The sequence below is a fragment of the Myotis brandtii genome, unplaced genomic scaffold (assembly GCF_000412655.1).
Source record: "Myotis brandtii unplaced genomic scaffold, ASM41265v1 scaffold50, whole genome shotgun sequence".
NCBI classification, from domain to species: domain Eukaryota; kingdom Metazoa; phylum Chordata; class Mammalia; order Chiroptera; family Vespertilionidae; genus Myotis; species Myotis brandtii.
Window position 1 is genome coordinate 612,190 of NW_005369061.1, and position 20,917 is coordinate 633,106.

Here is a 20,917-nt window from a genome sequence, read left to right on the forward strand (position 1 = left end):
ATAACAAGGCAGAATGGCCATTGAGATAAAGAATTGTCAAAAAGGGCCTCTCTAACACGGTGATATTTTAGTCCAAAATAGTTAAGGGATTTGCTTAGTGTCACATATCCAGTGAATGGTGAAGTTCAAGCCTGATTCCCAAGATTATGCTCCATGCTGTACTGCCTTTCGGAGATGTGCTTGGAATAGACTCCAGGCTTGTGACTTTCCTCTCTGGTGTGACCAACATTCATACCATGACACTGTACCAAATTTCCAGAAGGGGCATTATAAAATTTATAAATTATAATCTACACTAATAAAAGAGAAAGATGCAAATTGACTGTACCTTTGTGATGCCCACCAGCCAATCAGGGGTGAGTATGCAAATTAACCCAACAAAGATGGGTTGATTTGCATATGCAGGTGCCGAGCGGCCGGGGCGGGACGCTTACATCATCACCATGACGACGATGCAGGCGTTCCGCACCGCCCCAGCCGCTCTGGGCCTCTGGGCAGCGTGGTAAGGCAGAAAGGCGGCTCTGGGCCAGAGCGAAGGCAGTGCCAGCAGCCAGGGGAAGGAAGGCCTATTCTTGCACGAATCTTTGTGCATCGGGCCTCTAGTCTATAATATAAAAGGCTAAGTGTCCGTCCGACCATCCAACTGGTAGCTATGACACTCACTGACCATCAGGGGGCAGACGCTCAACGCAGGAGCTGCCATGATGTGCACAGGCCATTAAAATAAATGGCACCACGGACCTGGCGCTGACAAACCAACACTAGGCTTCCCCCAAGTGGGACACAGGCCCCGCCACCACCCCGGAGCGACACTCTACCAAATCGCAGCCAATGCTGCCAAGACCCCATGGTGCAAAATGTGGCCCACAGCCCAGACCAGCCCAGAAACGGTTGCTGTGGGCGCCGGGTAATGACGTCATGTAGCAATGCCCGGCTTCCTTTCCCTAGTGACTAGCCTCTTTGGAGTTTCTTCAGCCCAGGAACCTGACTTGCTTTATAGCCAGGTGCAAACATTTTACACTTTAACCAAATGTCTGTGAAGCGTTTTCACATGCCTCATCTCATTTGATCCTCACAGAAGTCCTGGAGTAGGTAGATAGGAGACTCGGTAAAATTCTATTTTCTTTTCATTAGCCGGGAAACAGAGATTTAGAAAGTTTAGAAACTTGACCCGACCCTAAAAAAGTAAGAAATGGTGGAACTTGAAAATGACTTCAGATTTTCTCACTGTGCAGAATATAGTTAAACACTGCTATAGTTAAATATTTTACCCTTTTTTCTCCCTGCTTGATCTACAATAATAATCTGCTTTGTGTTGATATTTACTGCTGTGTTGCTGACAATTACCTCAAAGAGAAATTAGGGTACACCACTGGGCTGGAAAACGTTTAGCTAAATCAGAAAGCAGGTCTAATTAAGCAAGTTTATTCTATATAAAAGGCTAAGTTGACTCATACATGTGCAATACATATAAAGCTCTTGCTGGCGCCAATTGCACGTGTGTGTTTCGATCTGTCATTGTCGATCATGAATTTGGTCGACATTTCTATTATAGAGAAAGGGCGAATCGCAATATTAAAATATTTCTTCTAATTAATTTTCTTTCAATGTGCACGAAATCCGTGCACCAGGACACTAGAAGTAAGATAATTCTTTCAAAAGAAATCTGCCTCCTAAAATACTTCATGAAAGAGATCCACAGGAGGTAGTAAGAAGATGGGGGAGCAAAAGAATTGCACGTAGTATATGATTCAGCAAATGATAGAGAGACACAGCTCCAAAGATGCAGAAAGTCTCTGCTATATCCACATTAGGCTGCGGATAGATGTTTAGTGTTTCACTCTGGATCAACATCTTATTTCCTGATCTTAACTTGACTTAAAGAACTTGAAGGATCTGATCCAGCAGCCAAGTGGACGACTGCTCATGGAAGAAACTGAAAAAGAGTTATTAGGTGGTAGCTAGATCTTCAAGGTACTTGGAAAGAAAGTGGGAAGAAGGGAATCTCTGATATTGGGAAGGGAAAGGAGAGAGGTGAACAATGAAATACAGCCTTGAATTTAAATGCTGCAGTGTTCTTTTGATTCTACTGCAATGCTTGATTTGCTTAGTTACTTTTTTAGGATTTTCCAACAGAAAATTGCCCTTTGCTCCAGAAGAGTTTGTCCACTTACTCTTTTTCCTCCCAGGAAATAAGAGCAACTCTTAGGGTGATCAGATTCCATTTCAGTGTGATGTAAGTTTTTTGTCTCTGGATTACGAGCCAACTGTTTATATTTGAATAGCGTCTCGTGTAAATTTCTTTTTGGAAAATATTTGTGCATATTCATATGTACATGTTACTTGATGATTGTATTGGTGAAGATTATAAATTGGTTAGATCATCCAATTTATCATAACAATCTGACAATTTAGTCAAAAGTTATAATAATATTCAAACTCTTTGACACAGAAATATGATTCTTGAAAATTTCCTCTAAAGAAATTATTTAAAAAGAAAAAGATATATAAGTAAAATTTTAATGAATATGTTTAGTAATAGGAGACAAGTAACAGTTAAGTAATCTATGGTAATGTTAATTCAATGAAACCATTAAAATGAAAACTGTATAGTTCTATGAGAAATTGTATATGAAATGTGAAGTGAAAAAGTAAATAAATGGAAAAATAAAGTTTACATTTAATTCTCAGATGGATCAGAGAATAAAATGTGAAAATGTTGACATTATAAGGAAGAGCATGTAAGAGAAACTTTTTTATAATCTTGGAGTAGGGAAGACTTTTAAACTATGTGACACAGCTCTGGCCAGTGTGCACTCAGTCGTTAGAGGATTGGCCTGCACACCAACACGTCGCAGGTTTGATTCTCACTCAAGGGCATGTGCCTGAGTTGCAGGTTAGTTCCCCCACCATAGTCAGGGCATATGTGAAAGTCAACCAATCTCTCGTGTCTCTCTCACATCAATGTTTCTCTCTCTCTCTCTTTTTCCCTGCCTACCTCCCTCCCACTCTATCTCAAAATCAATGGAAAAAAATATCCTCAAGTGAGGATTAACAACAAAAACACAAAACGTATAACACAAAACCCAGGAACCATAAAAGAAAATATGGATAAATTCAAATACATAAAGCCAAAAATTTTACATTAAAAGATCCTATAAACAAAATCAAAAGACAGTACATTGTGAAAAATATTTTTAACATCTGACAAAGAGCTAATTTCTAAAAACATAATGTGTTCTACACTTTTTTAAAGATCAGAAATATAAGAATAATATGCAAAAGAAATTAATAAACTTTCATAGAAAAAGATACAAAACTGACTTCAACATATGAAAAAACAAACATGAAAATAGTCCTCATAACCAATACCTATTTTTACCTCTTAAATTGGCAAAGATCAAAAAAGTTTGCTATTGCCCTACTTGGTTTGGCTCAGTGGATAGAGCGTTGGCCAGCAGATTAAAGGGTCCCAGGTTCGATTCTGGCCAAGGGCACATGCCCGGGTTGCGGACTCAGTCCCCAGTGGGGGACCTGCAGGAGGCAGCTGATCAATGATTCTCTTTCATTACTGATGTTTCTATTTCTCTATCCCTCTCCCTTCCTCTCTGAAATCAATAAAAATATATTAAAAACGAATAAATAAATAATTTTTAAAAGTCTGCTATTGCATTGTGTTGGTAGGAACACAGGGAAAGTGGCATCGCTATATGTATATTGTTGATAGAGTATAAATTAGAATAACCTCCATAGAGGACAATTTGAAATACCTATCAAAACTCTGAAAGTCCATAGCATTTGCTCCAGAAATATTCCTGTATTTGTGAAATTTCATATATTCAAGGATAATCACTGTAACGTTGTTTGTAATAACAAATTAAAAGTATCCTAGATGTCCATCAAGGTGTTTCCATATCAACTAATATGAGACTATATCCTACTGCTAAAGAAAATATCAGGGTGCAAAGCATTTGTGTAAAACAAAATTAGGAACAGCCCTAACCGGTTTGGGATAGTGGATAGAGCATCGGCCTGCGGACTGAAGGGTCCCGGGTTCAGTTCCGGTCAAGAGCATATGCCCAGGTCGTGGGCTCAATCCCCAGTAGGAGGCATGCAGGGGGCAGCCAATCAGTGATTCTGATCATTGATGTTCCTATCTCTCTCTCCCTCTCCCTTCCTCTCTGAAGTCAATAAAGATATATTTTTTTAAAAACAAAAATGTTAAAAAAGGAACGAAAAAATCATTTATTTATATTAAATGCACCTAGATTGTATCTGGTAATATACATGAAAAAATTAAAAACAATTCTTTTAGGGAAAGAACTTGTATTGGTGGGGGGAGCAGATGTGAGATAAAGACTTATTATTCAATGTTTATCATATTGTCCTTTTTGAATTTTGTACCATGTGCGTGTGTTATCTACTTTTTAAAAATACTAAAACAATTTAAAAGGAGGTAGAACAAAATTTCATAGCCATCATTCATCCATTCCACAAATATTATTTTAAAAGAAAAAAATATTTTTTTCCTCAAATGCTCACAGCGTAGAAAGAGAGACATATAACAGATATATAAATAAGACTACTACTGAAATATAGTGCGGCAAGTGCAATAATAGAGATGTGTATACTAGATACAACTGTGACATAAGAAGAGAGTAAGTCATTATTTGCTTGATATTGCAAGTTTAAAAATGAACAAAATTTACATATATACTCTGATTACAACTACATAAAATCTATACAGGGTCAACGAAAGTAGGTTTACAGTTGTGAGTATGTGAAACATATAATTTATTCTTGCATTATTATTTATTATTAAATTATTTATTTGTATTACTGTAAACCTACTTTTGCCCACTCTGTATATGAGTAGATTATTGAAACTCACAGAAGCTGCCTTAAATAAGAGTATCATCCAGATGGTGAGGATATAAAGGGCTTTTAGAATATCAAAGTTGTCTTATTTATATTTTAGATTCAAGTTTTTTTAATTTACTTTAGATTTTTAAAAATAAAGTAATCCAGGATTCTGCAGGGTCTTAGCTCTAGATTAGCATCTCCTACTTGTAGTCTTAAAGATGAGAGTATAGGAAATACTGTATTTGCCCTATCTAACGATAAAGAGACGCCATCGCACACCTCTTAGCCTAAATCTCTCCATGCTACTATGAAGAGCCTTGGATCTGATTCTTGTGCAGGTTATATCTGTAGAAGTGTCCAATGATCTTCAGAGGGGATTTCCTTTTAAATATTTTGGTATGTAACTGATTTTTTTCTTCTTCAAGAGGCTTTTATAACACTAGCAGACTCTCACCGGGGCCAATTTTAGATACCTTAAAGGTGAGCTGCAGAGTAGCAAGTACTATATTAAGCAATTCTGACACTCAGAAATTATGGCCCTTCTTGTTATGAGCTACATAAAACAAGTAAATACCAATTAAAATCCACTGGAACATTAATCAAATGTGATGTTGCTGTGTCATAATACTTTAAATTCTACCATGCAAAGTTAGATCCAGGTCTTAGGATCAGCTCTATCTTTCATTAATTCACACTTTAACGCATTACTTCATTTTCTTCTCCATTCGTGTATTCCAATGGTCTGGATTTATTACTCTGTCTTGAACTTTTTAAACTGGCTCAGTCTGGAGCAGCAGCAACCAGGCACAATACCCAAAGTGGAGCAAAACTGATACTTCCTTCATTGGCTTTAGTCACACTTCCTTGCCTGATCCCTATTTCTTAAGGGCATGACCTTAGTTTTCATTTCTTGTGTTTATGGTTACCTTTCACTCAGTTATTCACTCAACAAATATGTACAGAATACCTCCTATGTGCTAGATAGATACTGTGCTGGTTGTTGGGGATATAGTGTTACATATGACAAACATGGTTCCTCCCTGATGTTCTAGTAAAGAAAGGTAGCATTAAACATCTAATTCTGTGATAAAATTTTAAATTTTGATTCTGAAAAGAGGAAAGTATATCATACTATGAGAAAGTACACTGGACCTGACCTGCTTAAGGGTTAGTAGTCAAGGGAGGGCTTCCTTTGAGACCTGGTTTTTTGAGTTGTGCCCTGAAAGGTGAGTCAAAGTCAACCAGAGAAAAGTTGAGTGGAGAGAGTGAGAAAAGAAATACAGGTCAGAAAATGTATGGCATATTCCAGGAACCAAAAGAATGCCAATGAGATTGGAACATAGACAATAAGGGAGGAAGCTCGGCCAGTTTGGCTCAGTGGTTGAGCATCAATCTATGAACCAGAAGGGTACAGTTCGATTCCCAGTCTCTTGCCCAGGTTGCGGGTTTGATCCCCGGTGTGGGGCATGCAGGAGGCAGCTGATCAATGGTTCTCTCTCATCATTGATGTTTCTCTCTCTTACTCTCTTTCTCTTTCTCTCTCCCTTCCTCTCTGAAATCAATAAAAATATTTTTTAAAAAAAATAAAGGAGGAAATAACACAAGGTGATGTTGGCAAGGTCAACAAAGGCCAGATGGTGCAGTCTTGTAAGATGAATTAAGGATCTTGGACTTTATTCCTCAGGTAATAAGAAGCTATTGAAGATTTTTCAGTTGGGGAGTGAACATGTTAACATTTTTTAAAGATCTATCTCGCTTTACTATGGAGAATGGACTTCTGTTATATATATTTATTTATATTAGCCATTGGTTGTTGGGACTTCATTTTTCTGTGGTTTGATTGGTTAACTCATTTGTTGGGGGATGAGCTCTTTGGAAAGAGGTTGATGAAAAGGCTGTATGGTATGGTAGTGAAGAGTGTGTGACCCTGGATAAGTTATTTTCTTTTTCTAAGTCTCAATTTCCTTACCCAAAGAATGGATATAATAAATAGTATACCTGCTTTGTGGGGTTATTGTGAAGATGAAATGAGATAATGTCTGCAAAACACTTAGATTAAGACCTGGGACATTGTAAATGTTATAATAAATGTTAGCCACTGTTATAATCTAACAATCTCCTGAAAGGTTTACTACTTCTCTGAGAACTACCCATTCTTCATGGCCCATGGAGTAGTTTTCCATCCATAGGTCACTGCCACTGGACTGGAGGCATCTAGCCTAGTCAACGGATATAGAAACATCATGCATAAGGTTTAATTTTACAAATGTCATTTGGAGATGGAAATGGACGCTGAGGAATGGTTGCTTACTTTAACCCTAGCTTTGGTTTTGCTTTGAAGCTGGCTTTTCACAAATACCAGTGAGAGGGTTCTTGACACTTGCAGGAAACTGCACAGAATGCAGTTAGTTGCTTGGAAACATCTGTATCTCTTTGTTTCCCACAATACTAGGTAACTAATGTATGTAATTATACTGCTGAGCAAGGCTTCAGGTTGCTCAAGGTTTAGTTGTCGACAGTATTTGAAATGTTAATAATGTCTCCCCATAAACTGCTTTTCCAAAATAGATGTTCCAGCTTTTCAAAAGATTTAAATGACATTGATTCTTCATTCAGTGAGGTGTAATTCTAGGGCTAAAAACTGGGATCTTCCAATTTTAATATTTTCTAAGAAATTAGTAAGCAAACGGAAAATGTGTTTTCTCTTCTGCTTTAAAACTTACCACATTACATGCTTAAAGAAATTCTCCCCACCTGGCTTTTGTTATCTTTAGCCTGGTCTTTAAAATTTTACATTTCTGCCTTTGATTCATTTTGTGGAATGAGGGAGAGGGGCTAACACATGCTATCTTTATGCAAAAGTCCTGGGGAGTTTTGGGCAGGTGGGAATCTATTCTAAAGGTTTACAATGGGTTCAGAACCTGCCCAGGAAGTCTTTGTTTTGTGTTTAAATGTCTTGTATCTTGAGAACATAAGAAAGCAAGATTTTAAAAGGGTTTTTGCTACCAAGTGCTACAAAGGGAAACATTTCTTAAATAGAGTTCACTGCAATCAAGTTTACTTACTGAATTTGTCAGAGACTTCCTGTGGTAAGATGGTTCACTGATGGTGAATAATTCCGTTTTAAAAATAAAAGTGAGCTTTTTGTGTGTTGTTTTTTCTCTTGTTCAACATGAAGGCTCCACCTGCATAATTAAGCTGTCTTTTCTGTTACTCAGTGCTCTAAAGGAAGACCCAAAAGAATCAGCTAAATTGTTCTGGCAACGGAAGGGGTGTTGGGTGGGAAAGGAATTGGGCCTTATCCAGCTGTTGCTGGAAGAAAAACAGAGGTTCTACCACAAGTAACTAACTACCTTCTTCTTCTTTTTTTAAAAAAAGAGGATATGTTGAGAGAGAGAAACATCGATCGATTCCACCCATACATCCCCTGACCAGGATCCATCCCACAACCCTTTGGTGCACAGGAGGATGCTCCAAATAACTGAACCATCTGGCCAGAGCACTGACTTCCTTCTTTAAAATGTTTAAGTAATGCATTACATAGCATTACTACTAAAATTTAAGTGGTGTATGGCCCATGTTGATCTAAAAAAATGTTCACATACAGATGCTATAGCTATGTTGGTTTTTAAATGTACTCCATTTAGTTTTTGTTTTCTTTCATTGTTTTGTGTTTGCCCTGCCCAGCTGCAAGAAGCCATAGTGAGGAAGGTACCAAGTCACAATGTGTGTTAACCTGGAAACTGAGCAGTTTATTACTGTAGGTATTTGTTTACCCAAATTTTAGAAGAATGACAACATGGGAAAAGCAAGTTATTTATTGCTGTTGAGTATTATTTAAAGTAGGAAAAGGAACTTAATCCTTGCACATCTTTTTGTTGTTGTTGTTGTTTTTGTTAATCCTCACCCAAGGATATTTTTCCATTGATTTTTTGAGAAGGTGGAAGGAAGGGGGGAGAGACAGAAAGAAACATCAGTGTGAGGCCATTTAAGGTCTGGTAGCCCCTTAGCCAGGGGTCCTCAAACTTTTTAAACAGGGGGCCAGTTCACTGTCCCTCCGACCGTTGGAGGGCCGGAATATAGTTTTAAAAAAACTATGAACAAATTCCTATGCTCACTGCACATATCTTACTTTGAAGTAAAAAAACAAAACGGGAACAAATACAATATTTGTATTTGCATGTGACCCACGGGCCGTAGTTTGAGGACCCCTGCTAGGGCTTAGGAAGAGCCACACTCAAGGGGCCAGAGAGCCGCATGTGGCTCGCGAGCCGCAGTTTGCCGACCACGTTTCTAGTTCAGTATTAAGCTATAGGCTGGAAGTAAACAGCAGTGTTTCCTGGTTCCATGCTTTTAGGGCTGTAATCTCTGACCAAATGATAGTTGCCTTGTTTCATATTATGTGGCAGGACAAAGTCTATAATGACAGGTGTTTATAACTCAGACACGATGTAAGCACTCTAGCCTTACCCATGACAATTTCTCTTATGTGGCCAGGACAATAATGTCATCTCCCTAACCAGGTCTTGCTATCTGAAAATAGAGAAACCAGGCAGGTAGGAGGAAGTGGTTCAAGAACAAAAGTCTGATTTACAGCCATCTAGTATCAGTATGGAGGCCTTGAAATTATAGTTTTGACAAGATAACCATTAAGGAAAGTGCCTGTAGTCTGCAAAGTGAGTGTATAGTATAGGCAGCAGTGAGCTCTGTGGCCTGAACATTCCTTGTGAGCTATGCCTATTGGAGGCAATGCCATTTGTCCATGCCACATAAAACATCTTCTCTTCTCCTTCCCTCAACCTCCATTCTTCTACTTCAAAGGCAGATTTATAAAATGTCTTCACTGAAATTTTAGGGAACATTTTTACTTTAAAACACAAAAACAAAACTATATAAGACCCTGACCAGGTGGCTCAGTTGGTTAGAGCATTGTCCTGATACACCAAGGTTGAGGGTTCGATCCCTGGTCAGGGCACATACAAGAAGCAACCAATGAATGCATAAATAAGTGGAACAACAAATCGATGTTTCTCTCTCTTTCTCTGAAATCAATAATTTTTTAAAACTATATATATATGAGAGAGAGAGAGAGAGAGAGAGAGATCTTTAATATCTGTGTTGGATTCTCCAGCTTGTGTGAGGTGCAACATGGGCAGAGCACATTTTGGTACTTTAACTTTTCTACGTATAAAATGGAAATAAAAATATTTTCCTGTCTCACCTCTGATTGTGCACATGGGAAAATGTGGTCCATAATGTATTTGTCAGGGCTCTTATTTGAGGATAATAGAAACTGGCTTAAGTAGGAAAATAAAGGTTATTTGTTGTTTCATGTAACATCCGATCAGAGCCTGCCACTGCATTGCCAGCAGTTGGCTTAAGCATGAGCATGTGATCCAGTTCAGAACAGTGAAATGAGAAGGAGGCTGGGGTCTGGGGTGCATGGGGCTTCTGGGACATTTTCCATTTTACTTAAGAAACACAGGGAAGAACTGTTTACTTCAGCTGGACTGTTGTTGGATATATATGTAATGGACCTTGAATGTGGCTGTCATCTTGGGACCATATTAGCCTAAGAGCATTGCTGACACGATTAGGATGGCAGAGCAAAAAGATGGGGAAAATGGCATTCTTGATAAAGTTCAGCTACTGAATTAATCAAAGTGATACTTTTCCTTATTTAAGCCATTTAAAGAATTTTTAAAAATTGATTTGAGAGAGAGAAACATCAATTTATTGTTCCACTTATTTATGCATTCATTTGTTGCTTCTTGTGTGTGCCCTGACCAGGGATCAAACTTGCAATCTTGGTGTATCAGGATGACACTCTAACCAACTGAGCTACCCAGCCAGGGCCTTAAGCCATTTTTTGGTGGATTATTGATACTACTTGAGACTGAAAAACATCCTGAATAATATGTAGAGATATTCTGGGTTCCTCAGACAGAAAAGAAGCTCTGGGAGAGCTTCATAGTTCCGCTAAACATAGTTGAAGCAACTTGCAATCTTGGTGTATCAGGGCGACACTCTAACCAACTGAGCTACCCAGCCAGGGCCTTAAGCCATTTTTTGGTGGATTATTGATACTACTTGAGACTGAAAAACATCCTGAATAATATGTAGAGATATTCTGGGTTCCTCAGACAGAAAAGAAGCTCTGGGAGAGCTTCATAGTTCCGCTAAACATAGTTGAAGCTCGGAAAATATTTGTTAGATAAATGTGGTTGTCTTTATTTGTATTTATAATTGAAGCATTAAAAAATAAAACACCTTCCTTTCCCTTCTTTAACAATTCAATACAAAAGTCATTAGATGAGCACGATAGGTGTCTTTGGGTGGGCACCAAGGCCCAGTGTGGGTGGGATTTTGGAGCCCAAGCAGGATAAGGAGGTCATATACACAGGAGAGATGCCTGGAAGCCCATTGTTGGAACCTGAGTAGTATGAAGAGGGAGTCTCTGTGGGAAACAAGGATTGAGGGGCGGCCCGGTAGGAGTGTTAGAACCTGAGGAATGTAAAGAAGGTGCGTCGACCTATGAACCAGGAGGTCATGGTTCAATTCCCAGTCAGGGCACATGCTGGGGTTGGAGACCAGCAGACTCAATCCCCAGTAGATGGCATGCAGGAGGCAGCCGATTGATGATTCTCTCTCATCATTAATGTTTCTATTTCTCCCTCTCCCTTCCTCTCTGAAATAAAACTATATATATTTTTTTAAGAGATATTTCTCTAATAAATGGTCATGTCAGTCTGAAGGATCATGTCCCATCTTTCTGTGGTGGATTCATTTTAAGAATTTAAGAGTGCTGAGTCATTGAGAGATAGATTTTATATTTGCAACCTGCATATACCCTTTAGTTTACATTTATTTTGCCTTACATTATTCACAGCACTATTATTGTCATTGGTCTTTATTTTAACCAATATGAAGGCAATAACTATGTCTTTTGAATTAGTTTGCTCATACCTCCAGTATGAAAATATGATGAGACCTAATCATGTAAAGTAGAATGGTTTAAAAAGTGGGTTTGCTTTACTTCAGAAAATTTTTCTAATATTTCTTAGATTTTACTTATGTGAAACTTATATAGGCCGAGAAAAAAGTATTTTTGATTTCAGCAGTGGTTATTAAGTTATCCATGCAATGCAGGCTGAGGATTAGATCTGGATATATTACATAGCTTTCATAATTGTCCCAGATAGCTATCTTGCTTACTTTCCATTTGGATTGTACATACTGAGTATTCAATTCTGTGACTTCTCAAAGGTATGGAAATTGGAAATTATCACTTTATAAAAACTCAGTTCCATGACACAAGTCTCTGTGGAAGCACTTACCTGAGACTGATAGTGACTATGCACATGTGTTCACATAATACACATAGATGTAACTAAAGCCACTATTGATTTTCTTCAAAGCTTAATTTTAAAAATTGTTGGCCTCTTAGATCTTGTAGAAAATATAGCATGAAAGCATTTTGTGTGTCATCTCAATTCGGTTTGATAGTTTGAAAGATTTTTTTAACCCACAGTATACTTAATAGCTATTATTTTACTCCAGTTTCAGTTGACTTTAAGTTATATGAAATAGTACTGTGTGATGTTTCATTTACCAACATTGAGTAGTAGTCTTTGTTATTCTTTTCATGAGATATTAAAGGCATTGTTTATCAAGAAAGTTATGTAGGAAATGAGGCAAGTAATAAATATTTCCTGGTAGTTGCTCAAAGTGTTTGCTGACCAGGATGTTGTTTGGAGAATGACTTTTTATATCTACTTCTGCTTCTAGGAGTTGCATTTTTATGGAATTGATGGTGCCTCTTATTGGTTCTTTGAATTTATGCAAATAATTCATATTGGGATTGTACTAGTTCCTCAAGCAGAAATATTTAAATAATGACAATGAGGATGGATGTTCTTTAAAGTTAAGCTCACTTATATTAGAATCTGTAAATCAGGTATACCCATCTTGGCTTTTATTGTTTACCTTTTTTTCTCCCTTTTCCTCTCCAGTTCTATTCAGTTTGGGATGTGGGGCAAATCTAGATCAAAGAATATATTATTAATAGATAATATAGGATAGATAGCAAAATAATCTGACTATATTATCATAGGCTTTCTGTAATTTGTCTTGTCAGAATTCTAATGAGCGTAAGCATCAATGATGAAGTATATTCTGAACTCCCTTAGGGTGGCTGAAGAAAAGAATTGCATTGAAATGTTGGTTATAACAATTTCTTCTGTCCTAGACTGTTAATTGGTGAGGGTGTGGCAGGGAGGATTGCATCAATGTTTTTTCAGAGTTTAGAGCATAAATATTTTCTAAAGTTATCACAAGATATAAAATTTCAAAGAAAACCAAGGAGAAAATGCCTTAAGGTTTGTGCAAAATGGAAGGCAAAGGTTGGTAGGAGCCATATAGAAATACTAAAAGTGAGACTGGAGGAAAATATGAGGAGACATTATTTTCAGTTAATGAAAAACAATGGATACTTAAAAGAGTGAATAGCTAAAGAGTTCCTGAGATGGATTGGATAGTCTAAAAATTGACAATACATGATGCTGATTTTCAACAAATTGGAGGAGAAATTCAGATGACTGAGTGCTTCTTTTTCATAAGATTTTACCTTTCTCAAACAATATTTTATATTCATGCAGTTCTCATTAGATTTATATTAGTGGGGGAGGTGCTGTCTTGTTCTATTAGAGTTTGTGTGTTTTCAAGGTTAACAGGTACTGTGAGTGTAATTAAAGTCTTCCTACCTTAAGTTGCCAATTTTTAATCTTATTATTTATTTCCATTAAAGATAATAAGCAAAGAGTGTTTTAACTGTGGAAGACTATTAATAATTGGTGTCCTTATGATGTTAAGTGAGTTAGCAGGGATCACTAGTTAGGCGTAACTTACATTAGAATTAGATCAAATTCTGATTTATAACTTCATATTTTTTCCTTCATTTCAGTATCTATGTTTCACTTCAAGTAAGCTTGGAGGCTTTGTGTTTGTTTCTTTATTAGTTTGAAGTACTGAATCAACTTTTTCAGCACTTGTTTTTCAGTGTTTTGTTTTTGGAAGCCAAATAAAGTTAAATGACATGTCTATATTTTTACAGGTAGGTCAAGAAATTAGACCATCATAAGCATTTGGTCTTCTTTTCATACATGTTAACCCATCATACCCTCCAGAATTTAACTTGAATCTTAATTGTTCAATATTAAGCATAGGCTTAACTTTTTTTTCTGTAGATTTTAAAAATATATTTATTGTTGAAAGTATTTCATATATCCCCTTTACCCCCATTGACCTCTTCTAGCCTTCCCGCATCACCCCCCAAACACCCACCTCTCCCCACACCCTCGCCCCAGGCCTTCACTACCCTATTATCTGTATCCATGGTTTATGCATATATGCATACAACTTCTTTGGTTGATCTCTTCCCACACTTCCCTCTGAGATTCTACAGTCTGTTCCATGCTTCTATGTCTCTGGATCTATTTAATACATTAGTTTATTTTGTTCATTAGAGTCTACATATAAGTGAGACCATGTGATACTTATCTTTCTCTGACTGGCTTATTTCACTTAAAAAGTTGCATACAGCAGCCCTCTATAGTGCTCTTCAAATCTTTCCACCAAAATTTTCTCTAACAGCAGAGGAGAGTAAATAGGGAACCCCTGACAGTCTGGGCATCTAGAGTTTAAAGGAGCCTATTACAAGGCTGAAACTTGTTTGAGTTCTTATGGTTTACTTTAAATTTCATGCAAATGTTTATGTATCTGTATCCCTGTTACTCTAAAAATATTACTTTCCATCAGGTAAAATTGATGATCTGGGAATACGCTTTATATTTATCCTCTGGTTTCAATAATTCTTACCACACTGAGGCATTACCTTGGGGTACTTGCATCCCAGTTTAAAAAGCACTGCTCTAGAGAAAAAGAACATTGAATGGGATAGAAAAAGTTGTGAGCTTGAACTGAGTTCACATGGCTATAGTAGGAGTTTAGGAGCTGCTGTTCAAAGAGGGAGGAAAGAGAGTATGTCATTTATTCAGGTAGCCAACTGCAAGTAGAAGCTTCTATATCTCCTTTAAAATACTGGTCAGGCCCTAGCCAGTTTGGCTCAGTGGATAGAGCATTGGCCTGCGGACTCAAGGGTCCCAGGTTTGATTCCGGTTAAGGGCATGTACCTTGGTTGTGAGCACATCCCTAGTAGGGGATGTGCAAGAGGCAACTGATCAATGTTTGTTTCTGACTCCTCTCCCTTCCTCTCTGTAAAAAATCAATAAAATATACATATTTTTAAAAAGACTCTAATACTTTAAAAAAATTTTAAAAAAATAAAACACTGGTCAGATAATATGTGTAATCTTCTACTTAATGTCTCAGAAGACATCTAATTAAGAAAAGAAAAAGTATAGGAATTTGTATATTTCTCCCATGTCCCCACTCCATATTTTTAAATGTTTTTTTCTGGTTATAATACATTTTCTCTGGTTATAATGATCATTATAATCATTATATTCTGATCATGTTCTTATTTTAAATAGACAATGTAAACTAATTGCTTAATAAAATTTTCTTATGAGCAGTTTTTCATTTACTCAGCTTTTCCTGTCTTAGTTAAAATCATTTGCTATCATGGATAGTCTGCATTCAGTATCCTTGTACATAAATCTTTGGTGAAATCTTCGATCACCTGTACTAGAATGTATTTCTAGACATAAAATTATAAAGTCAAAAATATGACCCAATTCTGCCCTGACTGGTGTGGCTCAAGTGGTTGGAGTGTCATCTGTACACCAAGAGGTTGCGGGTTCCATCCCCGGTTGGAATGAAACCAATCAGTGTTTTTATGTCTATATTTCTCTCTTTCCCTTCCTCTTTCTAAAATAAAAATACATATATGTAACCCAGTTCTAAAGCCCGTGATACAGATTACCAAAATGATTGTTAATTTTTTATTCATTGGCAGTCAGTATTGCACATTATTATGTTTTATTTTAAATAATTTCATAGAGAAAATATAGTACAGCATCTTTATTTGAATTTTTGTTTTTTTATTTCAAGCAAAACCATATTTTTACTTGCTTTTCAGCCCATTTCTCTCTCTTGTGAATTATCAGCTCCTAGTCTTTGCCCATTTTTCTGTTGGAGTGTTTGCCTTTTTCTTATTGATTCATTGGAATGCTTTATTTATTGAGACATTGCATTGTTTTATATATGGTAAAAATATTTTTCTCGGTTTATCATTGGACTTTAATTTTTTAACATTTCCCTCCCTCTCTGTATATACACTTTTATTTTTAATATATGTCATGGTTTTAAAATGTATGGTTACATAAAAAACATATACTCAACCATGTGAAGATATTAAAAAGTAAATAGGTGAATTGTATAAAATTTATAGAAAATGAAACACCTTAGTTAGGATCTGTCCCACTATATTGACTTCTCTTTTATGTTAGCATTCTTTCAGCAAATATTTATTGAGCATTGTTGAATGCTGGGATGTTGTGGTGATTAAGATACAGTTCCTGCCTTCTAGGAAGCCAACAAGTAAACAGGCAGTGTGAAAATTTCCCCACTAGACAACTGTATGGTTGCTCTTGAAAAGAGCACAGAACTCATAAAGGAGGCCTCTGGAGAGAGGGCCATCGTAAGCTACAATCTGAAGGATGAGTAGAAGTAGACAAGCAAAGAAGAGAATGAAGTTTATTCTAGACAGAGAACAACAGAGCAAAGTCTGAGAGACAAGATGGCCTGGCTTGTTGGAAATAGTACAAGAATTTCAGTATAGCAAAATTCACCTGCAGTTGAAGTACTTAATATCTGAAACTAAATGTTGTCATTTTCCAAGGAGAAAGAAAATGCCTGTGATACTAGCATTGGTCGAGAGTGGAAGAAAACTACTTTCAGCTAATGACAGAAAGTCAACCTACTAGATAGGATTGCCTTTGCACCTTTAATGACATTTTTCAAGAGATCAAAACAAAAAAGTATTTATGGTACTTTGCAAAATCTAGCCTTAGTACCTAAAAAGTCTGGTGGAATTCTCAAATCTTTTATTTCAATGTTAATATTTTTGCTGTGTCCTGGTTATTGAGACCTGAGGACTCCCACCAACACCCTCATCTGACAGCTCCTTGGCCTGCTGAGGAAACTGCACAACTCTACCTAGTAGCCTCACCTCACTCTGACATGATATGAGTCCTTAAAACCAAGCCCTTCCCCAGTTGACCAAAAGGAGAACTTAGATTGAAAATATGGTTCAGATAGTATACACATCGTGAGCTGTTACCTTGTGTGTGATTAGAATGTGCCTGAGATGGGTGGGGAAGACTGAGGTAAGGTAGCCAGTGATGATTGCTGCTGTTGGCATTCCAGGTATGCTTGTCATGTAAAAGCACTGTGCCAGTCAGCTAAGCCAGATTCCTAACGTATAACTTTTCTACTGCTCCATTTTGCAATTAAAAATAATTTTGTACCACATAAAGCTATTCTATGAAATATTTATTTGCTAGCTTACGGCTCTGCTCAAGGTTGAAGGCACTGAAAATGCTCTTTAAACAACATATGAAGTTTTCTCTTAGGATTTTCTGTTGATGCAGTTTCTCCAGGTCCACCAAAGTGTAAACTTTGACTTGTCTGCCCTCTAGTGGATATCTGTGATTAACCAGTGTCTACTGGCTTTAGGAAAAGTAATTACTTTTTCTTGATTGGCTTTCCAAGTTTAGGCCGCTGTTTCCTTAAAGAATGTGTTATTGCTACCAAAGCAACAATTTATAGTTTTATTCCATTCTCTAATATGCCAATAAATACCTTCCCTGGCTTCCTCATGGGATCAAGTGTAGACAGCCTGTCTTCAGCAACTTATCTTTGCAGTGTACAGCCACCCCAATGTATCAACCATATTCCTGTTCTTTCCTCTTGCTTATATCTCAAATGCCTGTCAGTCTCTGTGCCTCTTCAGATCTTTTTCTTCCTTTCAAGATCAGACTCAAAGCTGATTTGTTCCTGTAAACACTGTAAAAGTTCCCCCTGAAGTGAGTGGGATCTCAACATCACAGTGTTCCTGTGAACACTAAAGGTTCCCCAGCCCAAAGCACCAGAGCCACATAACATTGAGAGAACTCAGGGTTTCAGATAACGAGTTGTGTGGCTCTGTGTCAGATACTGAGTTCCCCTTCCTCCTCATGTACTTGACTGACAGCTCTCCACCCATGGGAGAACCACGTCTCTACCCTCCCAATTCCCAGTGGCCCTGACCTCCTGAGCTCATGCCCTGCAGAGGAGTCAGCTGACTGTGGCTAGCTTGGGCCCACAGTGCCACTCTTTTAGTAGGCTCTCAAGGAAGGAGAGACTGAATTGTTGGCTCTAAGACAGGGACCATTTTTCCTTCGCACGCCCAACCAGCGACATTCATTCACATGTGATGTTGAGATCCCACTCACTTCAGGGGGAACCTTTCCAGCTGAGATATCCCCCTGGATTCTCAACAGCTACACGTGGGTATAGGGCTAGCCCTTTTCAAATCTCCACCCTTCCTATCAGTCAAGAGCAGCTTGGCCCTTCCCTCACACACCCAGAAGAGGTAGCCACAAACTGTGGATTACTTTGTAGCTCCAAACAGGTAGCCCAGGGCTGATCACAGAGGTGCTTTACATTGATCTGCATTTTAATCCCTCCCAAGAGGCCCCAAAGTCAACACACCCAATGGCAGGATTCAGACCACATCAGAGCATGACCCAATTAGATCAAAAGTGGCACACCCAAAGGGAGATTTCTGCAGGCACCAGACCCTGCTGGAGCAAATTCCTCCGCATGGGTTTGGCCCTCATGGTTTGCCAGACCAAGACAACCATACCCACAGATGTGCCAACAGCAATCAAGATTCAACTACAACAGGAAGGTTCACATAACCCACACAAGGGACATTCCTGGAGCACCTAACTCAGATGATCAGGGAGACTGTGCCATTGAGCCCCACAAGACATCCATATAAGGCCACGATACCAAGACTGGGAGGAATAGCAGATCTACCTAATACACAGAAACAATTATAGAGAGGCAGCCAAAATGGAGAGACAAAGAAACATGCCCCAAATTAAGAAACAGTAGAAATTTGTAGAAAAAGACCTAATTGAAATGAAGGCAAGCAATTTCCCAAATACAGAGTTCAAAACAATGTTTAAAAGGATGTTCAAAGAACCTGCAAAGTTTCTGTTGAGAAATCGGCTGATAGTCATATGGGTGCTCCTTGTAGGTAACTAACTGCTTTTCTCTTGCTGCTTTTAAGATTCTCTCTTTGTCTTTAACCCTTGGCATTTTCCCCCTTCATATCGCAGTAGCACCAGCCTTATATTGTAGCTGAATCCTCTGTGCCTGCCTTTTCTCCCCAGCACACTGGCTGGTCAGTAACCTACTGTAATACTATTTAGACAAAAGAGGCGTCTTGCCAATAGTTACATCAATCATTTTGGCTACAGAAAGGTACATGTGCACATTGTACCGTGAGATTGCTGTCCTTACATCTGTGTATGGCATCTTAGCCTTGAACATTCTGACTAAGATTTCCATGTTCAGAGTGGCCTTGGCCATCCAGTGTACTAGCAACAAGGCCTTCACTCTCTAATTGGCCTTGAGTATCCAGCAACTCTGGCATGGTTCCCACACATAGGTTATACACACTCAATTATTTTATGTGCCACTAAGAAAAAATAAATATTGCAGGCAAACTATGATTCAGTGATTTTTTTCATCACATTGATTTATCCTAAGTTATATATGTTAGAATCAGTGAAAATATGGACTATTAACCTTTTGAGTTCATAAGAAATAAGTAGGACAAAGTGTTGAGCAAGATGCCTGACGGTTATAAATACTCAATAAGTAGTAGCCATTATGTTGATGGTAATGGTGATTTGATAATGAGTACTTTGTGAAGTGGTGCTCATTGTTTAGGTTGTTCTTTGGGGATCAGAATCATTAATAGGTCATTTTGAATTTGAAGTAGCATAAAAATATATGTAACAATAATATAACATCTTAAGTTGGTTTTTAGAGGTAATTCTTCAATTATTAGTACTTTGTTATCAATGAAATTTGTAGACTATTTTTGAAGTTGCCTTCAGGAATAACATCTATTAATATGTATCAACCTCCTGGGTTTAAGTCATTTTTTATAGAGAATTTAGTTCAAGTACACAGCATGAAAAAGGTGTTCCTACATGTAAAGCTGAGTAAAATTTCATTGTTGATATTGTGATATGAGACCTCAGGTTGTAAATTATTTTTCTCATTTTCCTGTCTATACAGGAGGCAGACAGTGGGGAGGAGGAATGCCGGTCACAGCCCAGGAGGTATGTTTATTCACTATATCCTATAGGTTTTCTTTTTGTTGTTGTTTTTCTATTACAGTTTACATTTAATATTATCCTGTATTAGTTTTAGATGGATAGCATAGTAGTTAGACAATCATGTACTTTACAGAATGGTCCCCCCATATTTCAAGTACCTACCTGGCCCCATACATAGTTATTATTATACTGACTATATTTCCTATCCTGTAATTTATATCTCTGTGACTGTTCTGTAATTACCAATTTGTACTTCTTCATCTCTTCACCTTTTCACCCAGCCCCCCAACCCATCTCGCCTCTGTCAACTGTCAGTCTGTTCTCTGTACCTGTGAGTCTATTTCTATTTCATTTATTTAGTCCTTTAGATTTCACATATGGTATTTGTCTTTGCCTGATTTATTTCACATCTATGGCCATATCCTGTAGCATTTCTGTAATTAATGTTCTTTCTCTAATTTTTCTTCAGTCTTTTCATATTAGCTTATTCTGGTTTTCCAAAATGCTTAATTGGTCTCTCAAAATAGGATTGCTTTAACAATTCAGTTACTGACTCAGATTTAAAATGGTAGATTGTGTTATGTTGTACAATTGAGACTAATATAATTTTGTATGTTAATTATGCCTCATTAAAAAAATAAAATGATAGATTGCTTTTTTAAAAATGCAGAAAGGCCAATGTTGGTCTAGTTTTG